The sequence below is a fragment of the Nicotiana sylvestris genome, chromosome 11 (assembly GCF_000393655.2).
Source record: "Nicotiana sylvestris chromosome 11, ASM39365v2, whole genome shotgun sequence".
Lineage (NCBI taxonomy): Eukaryota > Viridiplantae > Streptophyta > Magnoliopsida > Solanales > Solanaceae > Nicotiana > Nicotiana sylvestris.
The window spans coordinates 103,943,556-103,959,331 of NC_091067.1; positions in this window are offsets into that span (position 1 = coordinate 103,943,556).

The following is a 15,776-nucleotide window of genomic DNA, read 5'->3' on the forward strand; positions in this document are numbered from 1 at the left end:
TCCAATGTCAGGTACACAACTGACATGCTGGTTACTATAAGCTGAAACATGAAGCATGAATACAAATAAAGAGTTGAAGTTTTAATTTGATTTAGTTTTGTTACTAATTGTACTTAGGACATTTTATACACTACTATTTTCTTAAAAAAATTCTGCCATTTCTGTATAACTGGACAGTGTTATAGTAATGTAGTCAATAATGTCCCGTTGTTTTAGTTTGGTTATTAGGTAGTATAAGTTCAAATGTATGTTAAATAAAACCAGGCCAGTAGACTGTTTTAATATCATGGCAACTTAGCTCCAACAATCAATTGTTTGAATTTAGGAATAAAACTAGACCCTTAAGTTACTTCATTCCAATTAATTGCTCTTTCTAAAACTTGCATGTAACTTGCTTAGTTAGATACTATCATCTTATGTATCTGTAAGTGCAAAAATTGTGAACATATGTAGAAATAATTAACTAGGCCCAATATTGGAATAAGACGACCCAAGTCAAGTTTAATACTACATGCGGTGAACCTGGGCCCACGTTGGCCAACGGGCTGTCCATATTGTGTTTACATTCTGATTTAACAAATTGCGTTCGGAACCCGACTATAACAACTCGTAAGCATGTAAATAAATTAGGACCTTTTCTCTTTCATTTTTAGAGACTAATTTAATAGAAAAAATGTAGGCACTTTAGGATTATCCTTTTAAAAAAAAAGAAATGAGCCTCGCCCAATAAAACACACAAGTTGCGGGGCCCTCAATAATTGGTTAATAACTGTATAGACTTCGGGATCGGTCGTTTAGCAAATTTCACGGCTTTACCCAAAATAATGATACGCTAGTCGCTTTAGGCGTGCCTTTAACAATTTACTTTCGTAAACTCGGGTGCACATTTATGTGACTCAAATCCAAATCTCAACAGAGTCGAAAATGTGTCGATAACCACAGGTACATTGATGTGACGTGGTTCGAGATACGTTTTTCACAATGTTGTAATTCTCTGTTAAATTAATAATAATAATAAAAGCGGTAAAGAGTATAAAGTTTGCACATAAGTTCATAGTTGTATAAAATCAGATAATCAAGCCGAATATGACAGTTGAGCGACCGTGCTAGAACCACGGAACTCGGGAATGCCTAACACCTTCTCCCGGGTTAACAGAATTCCTTATCCGGATTTCTGGTGCGCAAACTGTTAAACAGAGTCATTCTTTTCCTCGATTCGGGATTCAACCGGTGACTTGGGACACCATAAATCTCCCAAATGGTGACTCTGAAATTAAATAAATAAATCCCGTTTCGATTGTCCTTTAATTGGAAAAACTCCCTTCCGCGCCCCTTTGCGGCGGCGCAGGTGAAAAAGGAGGTGTGATAGCTCTGGCGACTCTGCTGGGGACGAACCCAGAATCTCTGGTTCAGGGTTCAGAATTCGAGCTTAGATGAATTGTTATATTTGGCTTTATTTATTATTTGATCTTATTACATGTTTTGGCCTAAATGTGCAAAATGATGTTTTTTTACCGCTTTGATATTATTTGAACTGTACATATAAACTGTGCCGAAACCTTCTCTTCTCACTTCCGGGGATGTGCTTACTGGTTGAGACTCCCTATTCTGTTAGTGTCATAACCTGAAATAAAAGAGACTCGGAAAGTTTCTAAGTCGGCTGGCCTTTTGGTTCCCGGAAAGGAGCTTCTTCCTCAACTCGAGTTGTCCGCTCGGGTACACTGTCTAGAACATATACCGAGGTTGAACCTAGAATAACTTGACTTTATGCCGGATCCCTAGTAGGAACTTTTATTTGCATCATGTTGCATTTGACTTAGGGGACTCAACACAGGGATTGGGTCCGTCTAGGACAAGCAACCTGAAATGAAAAAAGACCATCCTGCTGTATCCTGTTTGTTTTGCACATTTATTTGCTTCAGATATGTATGCCGATCGGCTTCTGAAATCGGGAATCTTTGAAAAATTGTGAAAAAGAGAAAAAGAAAAATAGCAGTATAGGGAGATAACTACTTGTTTTTAGAAAAATAAAACAAATGTCCAAATAGTGTCAAAACCCTGCCGAAATTTTGAAAAATGAAAAAAATTGTCTTTTTTAGTTTGATTTATTTGAAAAAAAAAAGAAAGAAGTCTTGTTTACAAGTTTAGTTTATGTTGCCCGTACTATGCAGGTCTGATTCTCACCGGATGTGAGATATGTAGGCAAACCTCTTCGATTCCGGCCCACCATATTCAAAAAATCCAAAAATATTTTCCATTACTCGCTTCTTTAGAAAGACTTTATTTTAGACCTCAATTATAAAAAATATATATATATAATACAAAAATATTTCCTTTTAATCTCTCTCAAAATCCAAAATATTTGTTTACAAATTCAAAAGAAAATTCAAGATTCAAAAATATTTTTCTTTTCTTTTGTAGTATTTCTTTCATAAATTCAGAGTAATAGTCCAAAAATATTTCCTTTCTTCTTTAGAAATTTTTTCGAAATTTCCAAAAAAAAAAAAAGAAAAAAAGTTAAAATTCAAAAAATATTTCTTTAGACGCCTTTCTTTTCAAAAAAAAAAAAAACAAACAAATCGAAATCCAAAAATATTTTCTCTCTTCTTTGTAAGTATTTTATTCGGAAAAAAAAGTTAGTTTATTTTCTTTATCCTGATCGGCCCGAACTACGCCGGTTTGTTTCTCACAGGATGTGAGATACGTAGGCAGCCCTTATCGGGTCCAACTTCCCCTTTTGCAAAAATAGCCAAAAAAAAATGTGTCAAAAATTTTAATTTTTCATAGATTTGGGTGATGTTGTTTTTGTCAGAAATAGCCGAATGTTTGCAAAAAGGACGCCGGACGGCTGACTTTGCATAAACGGCCACCTTTGGTCATGTTTTTAGGATTTTGGTCAGTTAGCTAAAGCAGCCTTAAAATCTTCGTCCCCGAGGTGCTGAAAGGTCGCGTTGGCAAAAACCCGGTCTTTTATTTTAATTTAAAAAATAATAAGAAAAAGAGTCAGTAGTCAAGAATACCGTTTAGATTTTGGTCAAAATAAGCCGAGCCAGCTTCGGTGGTGTCTTAAAACCATTTCTTGCCGAGATAGCCTGAGAGTAGCTTTCAATTGTCAAAAGGCTATTTTCGTAAAAGAACGGACAAGTTTGTGAAGTGTCATAAAATAATCTTCCCGGCCTCAAAATTCATGTGAAATTGGAAAGGGGCCACGTTTGCAAAAACAGGCGTTTGGTCAAAATCGGCATATAGGGGAAGGAATCTGTCATTTTATTTTGCTTGAGTTTGTATTTCTTTTTATTAGAGAATGTGGGCCGAGTCCATTGCTCATCTTTAAGTGATTCCAAAAATGTTTTATTGTTGTTTACCTTTTATGTGTCAGAACTACGCACGGTCTGATTCATGCGGGGACATGATACGTAGGCAATCCACATAAGATTCGACCACCATTAAAAGAAAGAGAGAAAAAAAGGCAGCGCAATTACAAGAAGCCGGATATTTGCACATAACTGAAGCAAATGCATTGATAGAAAGGGTTAACTGCCTAGTTGCATTGCATCCTCAATATGTGTTTCCTATCTGTTAAAAACCCTAGCGATAACAGGTTGCTTCCATTTTGTCATCTTTCAATAATCCAGAAAGGTGGTTGGTTGTGATCCTAAAGTAACGCTTCCCTGCAACAAAGGCAAAAGACAATGGCAGAGAGCAACGGAACTGAGTGGGTTGGTACCGACGCCAGAAAGCAGTTGATTGAACAAGACTACGGGTTGGTAGAAGAGGTAAGAATGTTGAGGCAGCATGTGGCAGACATGTATCAGGCATGGATGACTGGGAAAGCAACACCCCCGCCACCGCCTAGCTTCTTAAACTCTGTCCTTACCCAAGCACCTCACACAATAACAGATGATCCCCCATACTCTCCGTATCTACCCACTTATAACAGCTTTCCCAGCCACCCGAGTAGCTTCATCAATCTTCATCCAACTATATTCTCTCAACACTACTCCCCTCCCCAACGCTACTTCTCTCCACAGGACTCCCAAAGATATGCTTCACTTTCCACGTATCCAGCTCCTCGAAAGGCCTACCCACGAGCACATCAGAAACCCCCTGGATAAGGTTTTAGGCCAAATCAAGCATTTATGAATGAGAGGTTGCTGAAACAAGGAAAGACTCTCACCCCTATCGGAGAATCTTATGCAAGTCTGTTTGAAAGAATAAAGCATGCTGGCCTGATTGAGCCGCTCCCCGGATATACTCCAGATCCACGTGCAAGAAGCTTTGATCCTACTGCACGATGCGCATACCACTCCAATGTTCTAGGGCATAGCATTGAGAGTTGCTGTTCGTTGAAAAGGGAAATAGAAAGAATGATTCACGAAGGAGTGATTACGATCGGTGACAGTAATAAAGAGCATGTGAACCCTCTTGGGATATTGACTAAAGCTAAAGATGTGGAAGCAGATAGTGGTCTTGATGCAAAGCTCAGTGGCTAAGATGCCATGCTTGGTAATTGGGAAGACGCTCCCTTTCTTGGTCAGTCGGAGCGGAAATTTGGTGGTTCATTTTATTGTCATTTCTGTTGTCCGGGTTAGTGACAGGGTTGTAATCCGGACATTGTCTTATGTCAAACCCTTTTATCCTTCCATTTTGTCATAGTGTTGTCTAGGATTGTTTTAGGTTTGTTCCAAGGTTGTACCCCAGTTGTTTTTCTTGTTTTGTTATACGAACCATTTCACTGCTTGTCTAATGCAAATTCCGGTCTTTTGTTACCTCCAGTCATCTTCTTTGTTTAGTTCTTTTTATCCTTTTGTTTTGTCTTTGTTCAACGCCGATTCTAGTGACATGACATGCACGCAAAGTTTAGGCCTAATCTCAAAAGTTAATTATAAAGTCATTGGGAGATGATCGAGACACTTAAGGGAAATAAGAACAGTTTGAGATCATTTGAAGCCCAAGCCACGTGAAACTGGGGCAAGTAAAACATAAGGAAAAACCATAAAAGCAAGTTAGCCATATTAACAAGGGGGTCGTTCATGGTAACGAAAGTGAGATTATTACCCAACGGCGCTTTTTAAAAAAATGACAAATGACAAGGCGAATGTGTGGATATGGTTATCAAGTCCGGCACAATCAGAAGATGTGGCGAATATTTTAATTGTGTTGTTTGTGCTTAGCATGTTTTGAAGATTAGAATGACGAAGGCGTTTTATTCTGCTATCTAAATACTTTATCCTTCGTTAAACCTTTTGAGCCTTATTGGTTTTCTTTCATACCCCTCGTTCGGAATCAGTAGCAAAGACTAGAAAACACAAGCATGGAAGAAAAAGAAAAAAAAAAGAGAAAAGAAAAGAAAACAACAGAAACAACAAAACAACAAAAGAGAAAGGAGAAATGAGCAAAAGAGAAAGAAAATGAAAAAGAAAAGAAAAATAATAAATAAGTGGAAAGGAAAACGAAAAAAAGGGGTGGAAACTACGTTTGACCTGATTCCTCAAAGAAGGATACGTAGGCGCCTCACGGATCGGTCATAGTGTAACATAGTGTGCATAGTGTGCAGAGTGTAACATAGTGTAACAAAGAATCAAAAATCCCCAAGCAGAAACTGGTGCAGGAGTTGTGTTTAATGGAAAGAAATCTGGTTCCGAAGGTTGTAAATTTTGAACCCAAATTGATTCGTTTTGAGCCACTAATATCCTTTCTTTCTAGCCCTAGCCAAAACCCCACGTTACGGTCCAAAGAAAGACCTTTTGATCAGTTTTCGAAAGATGCCAAGTCATGCAAATGGAAGTCGAGAATAACACTCTGATCCCCGGCAGAAAAGCAATAAAATGAGAGAATCTTATCGGTGAAAACCTTCACGGGCTCCTTGAGGCGGCTATAAGTTGAGAGAAAAACCAAAATGAGAGAGACTTGATAGTGAAAACCCTTCGGGCACTACAAGTCGAATAAAGATTGAGAATCATACAGGAAAGCACCAAACGAAGATTGTGAAAGGCGATTAACAACGGAGGATAGGCCACGTGTGCATGTCATGACCAATAGAGTTGGTATCCACATCTGATAGGTTTTACTTTGTAGTTTTCTTGTTAGGAGTCATATTTTTCTTTTACCTTTTATTCTTTTTCTTGTACCTTTGTCATTGCCTCTTCTTGAGTCTCTTTGGTCAGAACAAGCAAGAAATGATTTCAAAATTTGCCATCAGCTTTCCAATTATGCGAGACGAGATCTGACTAGTAGATCAAAGTGGTATAAGTCAGGAAAGAACAAGCGCAATGAGTTGGTAATAGTCAACGTGCTTTGAGGTTTGCGCAAAATACCCAAGATTGGTCCATATCAATTCAGGGATAGTGCAACAAAAAGAAGGCCAGGGGGATTAAACCGAGGGTATATTCGATGATGAGATTGACAAAAGGATGGACCAGTGTCAAGAAGGATATCCCCAACAGAAATCGAGGATTATAAGGCCAAGGCCAGCGGAAAATCAAGAAAGAACAACGCGGAAAGCAATGGACATAATTGGGAAATTCATAGGAGACTCAAAGGTGGGGGAAATGCCAAGTTCACGGACAGTACCGCAAGAAGATATTGGGTCTGCACCGGGAAAAAGGTATTTCAGTAACACATACAATGAAGGGAATGGTTAATCAATGAACATGCAAGATCTTCAAGTGAAATCAGCTGGCATGAAAAATACATGAGGTCAGATAAGGGGACTGGGAAAATGGTTAAGAGGTTTGTAAATAAGGAATCATCAAGAAGGTCGGAAGGTATCAGCCCAGTTCAAGATGGTCAGACAACGCATAGATGGGAAAATGGTTGATAGCATCCCCAGCAGGAGTATCGCAACCAACCACCACGTTTTAAACTGACCAAATTTTCTTTGATTTGAAGTAGGGACAGGGAATGTTACTGACGACGGGAAGATGCGCCACAAGAAAGATTGTCAAACTGGGGCAGAAAATTTTCGTTCATTTCGAAAATTTTCGAGAAGTCTAACACAAGTTTGGTGGAAAGCGGTATCCCCACCAGTTTTTCGGGAGAAAGCAAAACAAGTTTTAAAGAAAGCAATGTCAGGAGGAAGATAACACGAGTTTTAAGGGAGGTAGTCTTCGAAGGAAGAAGAAAAAAAAGAGGACCTAGTCTGATGAATCTTCTCCTAGGATCAAAATCTTAGTCTGATGAATCTTTCTCCTAAGATTGAAAACTTAGTCTAATGAACTTTCTCCTAGGATAGAAATCTTAGTCTGATGAATATTTCTCCTAAGATAACAAAAATAGAAATCTTAGTCTGATGAACTTTCTCCTAGGATAGAAATCTTAGTCTGATGAATCTTTCTCCTAAGATAGAAAACCTAGTCTGACGAATTTTCTCATAGGATAATTTGAGAAAAAAGAGGAAGACCAGTTTTGCAAAAGGAAACGGTTTGCAGAGGAATGAAACATCGGTCTTGAGGAAGGAGTAAGATAACATATTTTGAAAAAATGTTATCCCCAGCAGTCCACAGAAAAAACAATACAAGTTTTGAGGAAAGTAGTTTTTCAAGATAGAAGAAAAATGGTTGTTGAGGTCAGGAGCCCGCCTGTAGAACGGAGGTTGTTTATGTGAAAAAAGTTGAAGAGGTCAGGAGCCCCCCCTGAAGAACAGAATGGCGATTTATTATTCGAGTTTGTTGTTGAGGTCAGGAGCCCCCCCTGAAGAATAGAATGGCAATTTATTTTTCGAAATTGTTGTTGAGGTCAGGAGCCCCCCCTGAAGAATAGAATGACAATATATTTTTCGAAGTTGTTGAAATCTCGCCCGCCTGAAGAAAGGAATGGCGATTTATTTTCGAAGTTGTTGTTGAGGTCAGGAGCCCCCCCTGGAGAACAAAATGGCGATTTATTTTTTCAAAGTTGTTGTTGAGGTCAGGAGCCCCCCCTGCAGAACAGAATGGTGATTTATTTTCGAAGTTGTTATTGAGGTCAGGAGCCCCCCCTGAAGAACAAAATGGCGATTTTATTTTTGAAGTTGTTGCTGAGGTCAGGAGCCCCCCCCTGAAGAATAGAATGGCGATTTATTTTTCGAAGTTGTTGAAATCTCGCCTGCCTGAAGAAAGGAATGGCGATTTATTTTTCGAAGTTGTTGTTGAGGTCAGGAGCCCCCCTGAAGAACAGAATGGCGATTTTATTTCAAAGTTGTTGTTGAGGTCAGGAGCCCCCCCTGAAGAAGAGAATGGCGATTTATTTTTCGAAGTTGTTGTTGAGGTCAGGAGCAACCCCTGAAGAACAGAATGACGATTTATTTTTCAAAGATGTTGTTGAAGTCAGGAACCCCGCCTGAAGAACGAAATGACGATTTATTTTTCAAAGTTGTTGTTGAGGTCAGGAGCCCCCCCTGAAGAACAGAATAGCAATTCTTTTTTTTCGAAGTTGTTGTTGAGGTCAGGCGCCCCCCCTGAAGAGCAGAATGGCGATTTATTTTTTGAAGTTGTTGTTGAGGTCAGGAGCCCCCCTGTAGAACAGAATGGCGATTTACTTTCAAAGTTGTTGTTGAGGTCAGGAGCCCCGCCTGAAGAAAGGAATGACGTTTTATTTTTAAAGTTGTTGTTAAGGTCAGGAGCCCGCCTGGAGAATGGAGGTGTTGAAATTTTCAATAAGTTGTTGAGGTCAGGAGCCCCCCCTAAAGAATAGAATGGCGATTTTTTTTCGAAGTTGTTGTTGAGGTCAGGAGCCCCCCCTGAAGAACGGAATGTCGATTTATTTTTTTTCGAAATTGTTGTTGAGCTCAGGAGCCCCCCCCCCTGAAGAACAGAATGGCAATTTATTATTCAAAGTTGTTGTTGAGGTCAGGAGCCCCCCTGAAGAACAGATCAGGAGCCCCCTGAAGAACAGAATGGCGATTTATTTTTGAAGTTGTTGTTGAGGTCAGGAGCCCCCCTGAAGAACAGAATGACATTTTTTTTTTAAAGTTGTTGTTAAGTTCAGGATCCCCCCCTGAAGAACATAATGACGTTTTATTTTTAAAGTTGTTGTTAAGGTCAGGACCCCCCCCCCCTGAAGAACGAATGGCGATTTATTTTTCGAAGTTGTTGAAATCTCGCCCGCCTGAAGAAAGGAATGACGATTTATTTTTGAAGTTGTTGTTGAGGTCAGGAATCCCCCCTGAAGAACAGAATGGCGTTTTATTTTTAAAGTTGTTATTAAGAGCCCCCCCTGAAGAACAGAATGGCGATTTATTTTTTGAGGTTGTTGAAATCTCGCCCGCCTGAAGAAATGAATGGCGATTTATTTTTCGAAGTTGTTATTGAGGTCAGGAGCCCTCCCTGAAGAACAGAATGACGATTTATTTTTTGAAGTTGTTGAAATCTCGCCCGCCTGAAGAAAGGAATGGCGATTTATTTTCGAAGTTTTTGTTGAGGTCAGGAGCCCCCCCTGAAGAACAGAATGGCGATTTATTTTTCGAAGTTGTTATTGAGGTTAGGAGCCCCCCTGAAGAACAAAATGACAATTTATTTTTAAAGTTTGTTGTTGAGGTCAGGAGCCCCCCCTGAAGAATAAAATGACGCTTTATTTTCAAAGTTGTTGGTTGAAGTTGGGAGCCCGCCCATATAACAGAGGAATACATTTCAGTCTTTAAATTTCAAGTCTGGAAGTTGGGAGCCCGCCCATATAACAGAGGAATACATTTCAGTCTTTACATTTCAAGTTTTGAAGTTGGGAGCCCGCCCATATAATATAGGAATAAATTTCAGTCTTTTAATTTCAAGTCCGGAAGTTGGGAGCCCGCCCATATAACAGAGGAATACATTTCAGTCTTTACATTTCAAGTTTGGAAGTTGGGAGCCCGCCCATATAACAGAGGAATACATTTCAGTTGTTAAATTTCAAGTTTTGAAGTTGGGAGCCCGCCCATATAACAGAGGAATACATTTCAAGTCAGTAAAGCAGAGGAATATAGCCGAAATCCCCAGCAGGAAACAACAAGAATCCCCAGCAGAGGAAGGAAGTCCAAGACTCGATGGAAAAATAATGTGAAGCTCCCGAGAAGGAAATAAACAGTTCGAGATCGGCAGTCAAGGGAGAATACAAGACAAATCAGAAGTAAAGAAATGTCAGAGGAGTCACTGAGACATCAAAGCAACAAGAGACACAAGAGCATGGCTGAAGATCCAGATAAGATTTTGTAATTCATAGACTATAGTTTAGTCTAGCTTCTTGTTTTCTTTCAGCATGGTGTAATAAGGTGGTCGGCAAGCAGTAATAACAGCATGCAACAGCAGTAACATTGCAGTCCCATGGTAGTCCCAGCTACCAAAACTTCCTGAACTACATTAACATGATTCCCTTCTAGCCAGGGATATGTAGGAAACCTTTGAAGCAAAGGTTCGGTTAAATCTTTTTAAAAAAAATGCTTCACACGGAGTACTCGGATGGGCAAAAATCGTTCGTATCTTCTCACTTTATCTTTGAACGAAAACTATTTGTGTTTTCGGACAAAGAGGGGCAGTTGTAAGCACGTGATTTTTGCCCTATGTGAGAATTACTCCCAAAAAATTCAAAATAAAACAATTTTCCTTTATGTGCAATTTTGAGAATTTTTGTGGCATTTTTGATAAATTATTTGTATTTGTCCATGCATGTTTATTTGTTAAATTAATAAAAAATACAAAAATATGCCGCATTTGTATTTAGGATGTAAGTCTACAATTAGAAGTAATTAAGTTTGTTTTACAAGAATGAAAATTACAAAAATATGCATCGTTTGCATTTTTAGCATTCGATGTCAAATTGTGCAATTTTGTTTTAATTGGTGTTTAACTATGTATGATAATTGTTGCTAGGAATTAATTAGTATTTTTGATAAATTAATTTAGTTAATAACTTAATTTAGAATTCTAGTTTTATTAATTAGAAAGTAAAAGAAAAGAGAGCAAAAAATATAAAGAAAATCGGAATTGGGCCTCTTCTTCAATTTTAAACCTAGGCCCAAAACACCTCTACCCAACCCAAAACCCCTTGACCCAAGCCCAACCGCCCCCCCATCTGACCACATGACCCCCCCCCCCAACTATTTCTCTCATTTTTTGTTTCATTTGTTACTCACTACCTAAAAAAACCCTAAAGACCCCTTCTCTTTCTCCTAGCCGCCGGACCAATGCACCACCTCCCCCTCTCTTCATCTTCTCCGTTCACCCCCTACGAAACCCTACACCCCCCCTCCGTTCACCACTGTCCATGCACCCCCTCCCCGTCGCCGCTGAGCAACCACCAGCCTACGACCATAGCTTCAGCTCCCTATCCATCGTCGTGCCACCCCAAACACCAACAACGAGACACGTTTGACCACCACCAGAAAACCTCCATTAACGTCGCCACATGAAGCTCGAAACTATCTGAAAAACCAGCCACCCAGCTAACCGGAATCAACCAACACACCCCCCCTCCTCCGTGGTCCGCCATTGACGAGCAGCAGCGCTGCTGCTTCGACCAACCCCCCCTCCCCGTCCATTCTTCTTTTCCGTCATCAGACCACCCAAGTCGACCCCCCGTCCGCCATTGAAACCAAGAGATGCAGCCAACCAGACGACGACATGGATGCTGCTCCTTCTTCTTCTTCGTCCCCAGCTCAACAACGACCACCCAACGTCCAGCTTCACCTCACAAGCGACCACCCCTCACGTCGAACACATAACAACCGTCGACTCTAAACCTTCACCAACCAAAACAACCTCCCCTCGTCCTCCTCCTCACGCCAGCGACTCAACCAAGCTCGCTGGAAAATGACCCATAACACCAACGACCTCCTTCAACAGCCTTCCACGACCACACGCACACACATGGATAGAGCAACAATAAGAGGTCATTGAAACAAAGTGAGAGATAGACGGAGGAAAAGCGAAGCAGTCCGGTTAAAGTCCGGCAAAGTTCTGTTGAGGTCGCCGTTTGAAGTCTATGATCGTGTTTCGTTGCTGGTTTTGTCTTCGTGAATCAGCTTTAAAGGATTTTGACAGTGAGATCTAGCTGGTTTTACATTTTTCGGTGATTTCCATTAAACGGGTGGAGTTTTGTTTTAGTCGAGGTTTTGGTTCGAGGTCCGGTGCGTCGAGGTCGTCGTTTGTCGTTCTGAGTTCGTCGAGGTTAAAAGAGAAGGTGGGTTTTCATTGAGTCGAGATCCGGTACGTTGAGGTTGTTGTCCGAGTTTTTGTTCCGTTGCGGTCATTTCCGGTTAGTTGGGTTAAGTTTCATTTTTGTCCGTATTTTGTTTGATATTCTCGGATTTGAAATCAGTATATGTTTGATTCTTTTCTTGTTCATTGTTTATCATTTCTTGAGTATTTCTTCAGTTTGTTTTATTCATTTGTTCTTGTTTAGTTTAAATATAGAAGTGTGTTAGTTTAATCACTTGAATCCTTTATCTTGGTTGTAATGTTGTTAGATTTAATTTGAAGTTCCATTGATTATTGAGTTTAGTGATTTGAATTTACTTGTTTGTTATGTTCAATTTGTTACTGTTATTGAATCAGAAAGTATGTTTGCTGTTAAAAATATTGTTCAGTCAAAATGATTTCAGTTGTTTCTTTATTGTTCATCATATGGTTTGGTTCCCTGAATCCTTAGTCTTTATTTTGATGATATTTGACATAATCTGAGTTTCTAGTTTAAATTTGTTGATGAAATTTGATTAGGAATTGGTTATAGCTGCTGTATTTTGGTTAATTAATTAGGTGAATTGGTTATAGCTGATGTGGGTAGAATGGTAAATTGCAGTATTTTCAGGGGTAGAATGGTAATTTCAGAGGGGTATTTTTGGAATTGAAAATTTGAACAATTATTTATTTTGAGTGTTCTGTCCACTAAGAGCTAATATATTAAAATAATACATAAAATAATACATAGTGGGGGACAAGACATAATGGTGGGGAATTAATACATTGTTTAATATAGTGGGGGACAAAGCATGCGGTAGAGGGGCAATAAGGGAATTAAATAAGGAAAAGATATGTGTTAGTGGAAATTAATACATTGTTTAATATAGTGGGAGACAAAACATTAGGTAGTGGGATTCAAAAGGGGATGAGTAGAAGATGGTGGATTTAATTGAAGTGCTTCAAAGTTTGGCTATAAAGAAGGGGGGCTGGACACAAGTTAAGGGAGATTGGAAGAGGAGATTCGGGAGAGAATAGAGGGAATTTCTGAATATTAAGAGAGAAAAAGGGAGGGAATTTCTGAATATTAAGAGAGTTTAAAGGCGATTCTCTGAACATTAAGAGAGATTTGAGGATTTTTCGGAACAGAAAAAAATATTCTGGAAATCTAAAGAGAGAGTAGTATATACCCGATATACAATCTACATACACTAGATATATAGAGGGGTCAAAATTTAAGGGTTAAACATTAACTGGTCTTTCAATTTAAAAAAAAGGTTCACTTTGTTTCTGCCCGTTGATTGTTGTTGGTGTTTCTGGATTTTCAGTTGGTTTGTTCCTTGAGTTTGGTTGGTTATTTGCTATTACTTCACTGGTTATTACTGGATTTTTTTGCTTGATTTTAAAATCTGTCACTGGTTTCTCGTTGCTGGTTGTTACTGGTTGCGGGGTGTTGCTGTTGTTGTATGCTACTGCATTTCTGCTGATCTTCCTCTCCTTTTGCTTCCAATATCAGGTACACAACTGACATGCTGGTTACTGTAAGCTGAAACATGAAGCATGAATACAAATAAAGAGTTGAAGTTTTAATTTGATTTAGTTTTGTTTCTAATTGTACTTAGGACATTCTATACACTACTATTTTCGTAAAAAATTTCTGCCATTTCTGTATAACTGGACAGTGTTATAGTAATGTAGTCAATAATGTCCCGTTGTTTTAGTTTGGTTATTATGTAGTATAAGTTCAAATGTATGTTAAATAAAACCAGGCCAGTAGACTGTTTTAATATCATGGCAATTTAGCTCCAACAATCAATTGTTTGAATTTAGGATTAAAACTAGACCCTTAAGTTACTTCATTCCTATTAATTGCGCTTTCTAAAAGTTGCATGTAACTTGCTTAGTTAGATACTATCATCTTATATCTCTGTAAGTGCAAAAATTGTGAACATGTGTAGAAATAATTAACTAGGCCCAATATTGGAATAAGACGACCCAAGTCAAGTTTAATACTACATGCGGTGAACCTGGGGCCACATTGGCCAATGGGCTGTCCATATTGTGTTTACATTCTGATTTAACAAATTGCGTTCGGAACCTGACTATAACAACTCGTAAGCATGTAAATAAATTAGGACCTTTTCTCTTTCATTTTTAGAGACTAATTTAATAGAAAAAATGTAGGCACTTTAGGATTATCCTTTTAAAAAAAATAAATGAGATGAGCTTCGCCCAATAAAACGCACAAGTTGCGGGGCCCTCAATAATTGGTTAATAATTGTATAGACTTCGGGATCGGTCGTTTAGCAAATTTCACGGCTTTACCCAAAATAATGATACGCTAGTCGCTTTAGGCGCGCCTTTAACAATTTACTTTCGTAAACTCGGGTGCACATTTATGTGACTCAAATCCAAATCTCAACAGAGTCGAAATTGTGTCGATAACCACGGGTACTAGAACCACGGAAATCGGGAATGCCTAACACCTTCTCCCGGGTTAACAAAATTCCTTATCCTCGATTCGGGATTCAACCGGTGACTTGGAACACCATAAATCTCCCAAGTGGCGACTCTGAAAATAATAAAATAAATCTCGTTTCGATTGTCCTTTAATTGAAAAAACTCCCTTCCGCGCCCCTTTGCGGTGGCGCGGGCGAAAAAGGAGGTGTGACAAGGCTGCCTACGTATTCTTAAAAAGAATTAGGTCGAACGTAGTTCAAGACATATGAGTTGCTTTGTTTTTGTCACTTTTCTTTTGCTTTCTTTTTTTTTCCTTTCTTTCCCTTTTCTTTCTTTTGCTTTACTTTTCCTCATTTTCCATTTTCTTTTTTTCTTTTTCTTTTTTTCTTTTTATTTATATTTCTAAGCTCTAACTTCTGATTCCAAAAAGGGGTATGAAAGAAAATAAATAAAGCTCAAAGGGGTAACAAAGGATAAACGTATTTAGATAGTTGAATAAAATACCTTCGTCATTCCAATCTTTGAAATATGCCAAGTACAAACAATACAAATGCAGACAAACCAAAGAAATCATACATAATATCTTTTGACTGTATATGAATTGATAGTTATTTCTACACATTTGCCTTCTATATCTATTAAATACAAAGCACCATTGGGCAACACTCTCATTACAATGAATGGCCCCTACCATTTTGGGCAAACTTGCCTTTGGCTTCAGCCTGATGCAGAAGAATGCGTTTCAATACTTGTTGACCCACTTCAAATTTCACGGGAAACACCTTCTTGTTGTATGCTCTTGCCATTCTCTTTTGATACAATTGACCATGACATACTGCCGCCAGCCTTTTCTCGTCAATCAGACTTAACTGCTCCAAACGGGTTTTGACCTACTCATCATCATCAATTTCAGCTTCAACAACAATCCGAAGGGATGGAATTTTGACTTCCACGGGTATAACTGCTTCAGTACCATATACCAACAAATAAGGAGTTGCACCTACTGAAGTATGAACAGTAGTGCGATAACCCAGCAAAGAAAAAGGCAACTTTTCATGCCATTGCCTAGAAGCTTGCACCATCTTTCGAAATATCTTCTTTATGTTCTTGGTAGCTGTCTCAACAACTCCATTTGCCTTGAGGCGATACGGAGTGGAATTTCAATGCATAATCTTGAAATGTTGGCATACT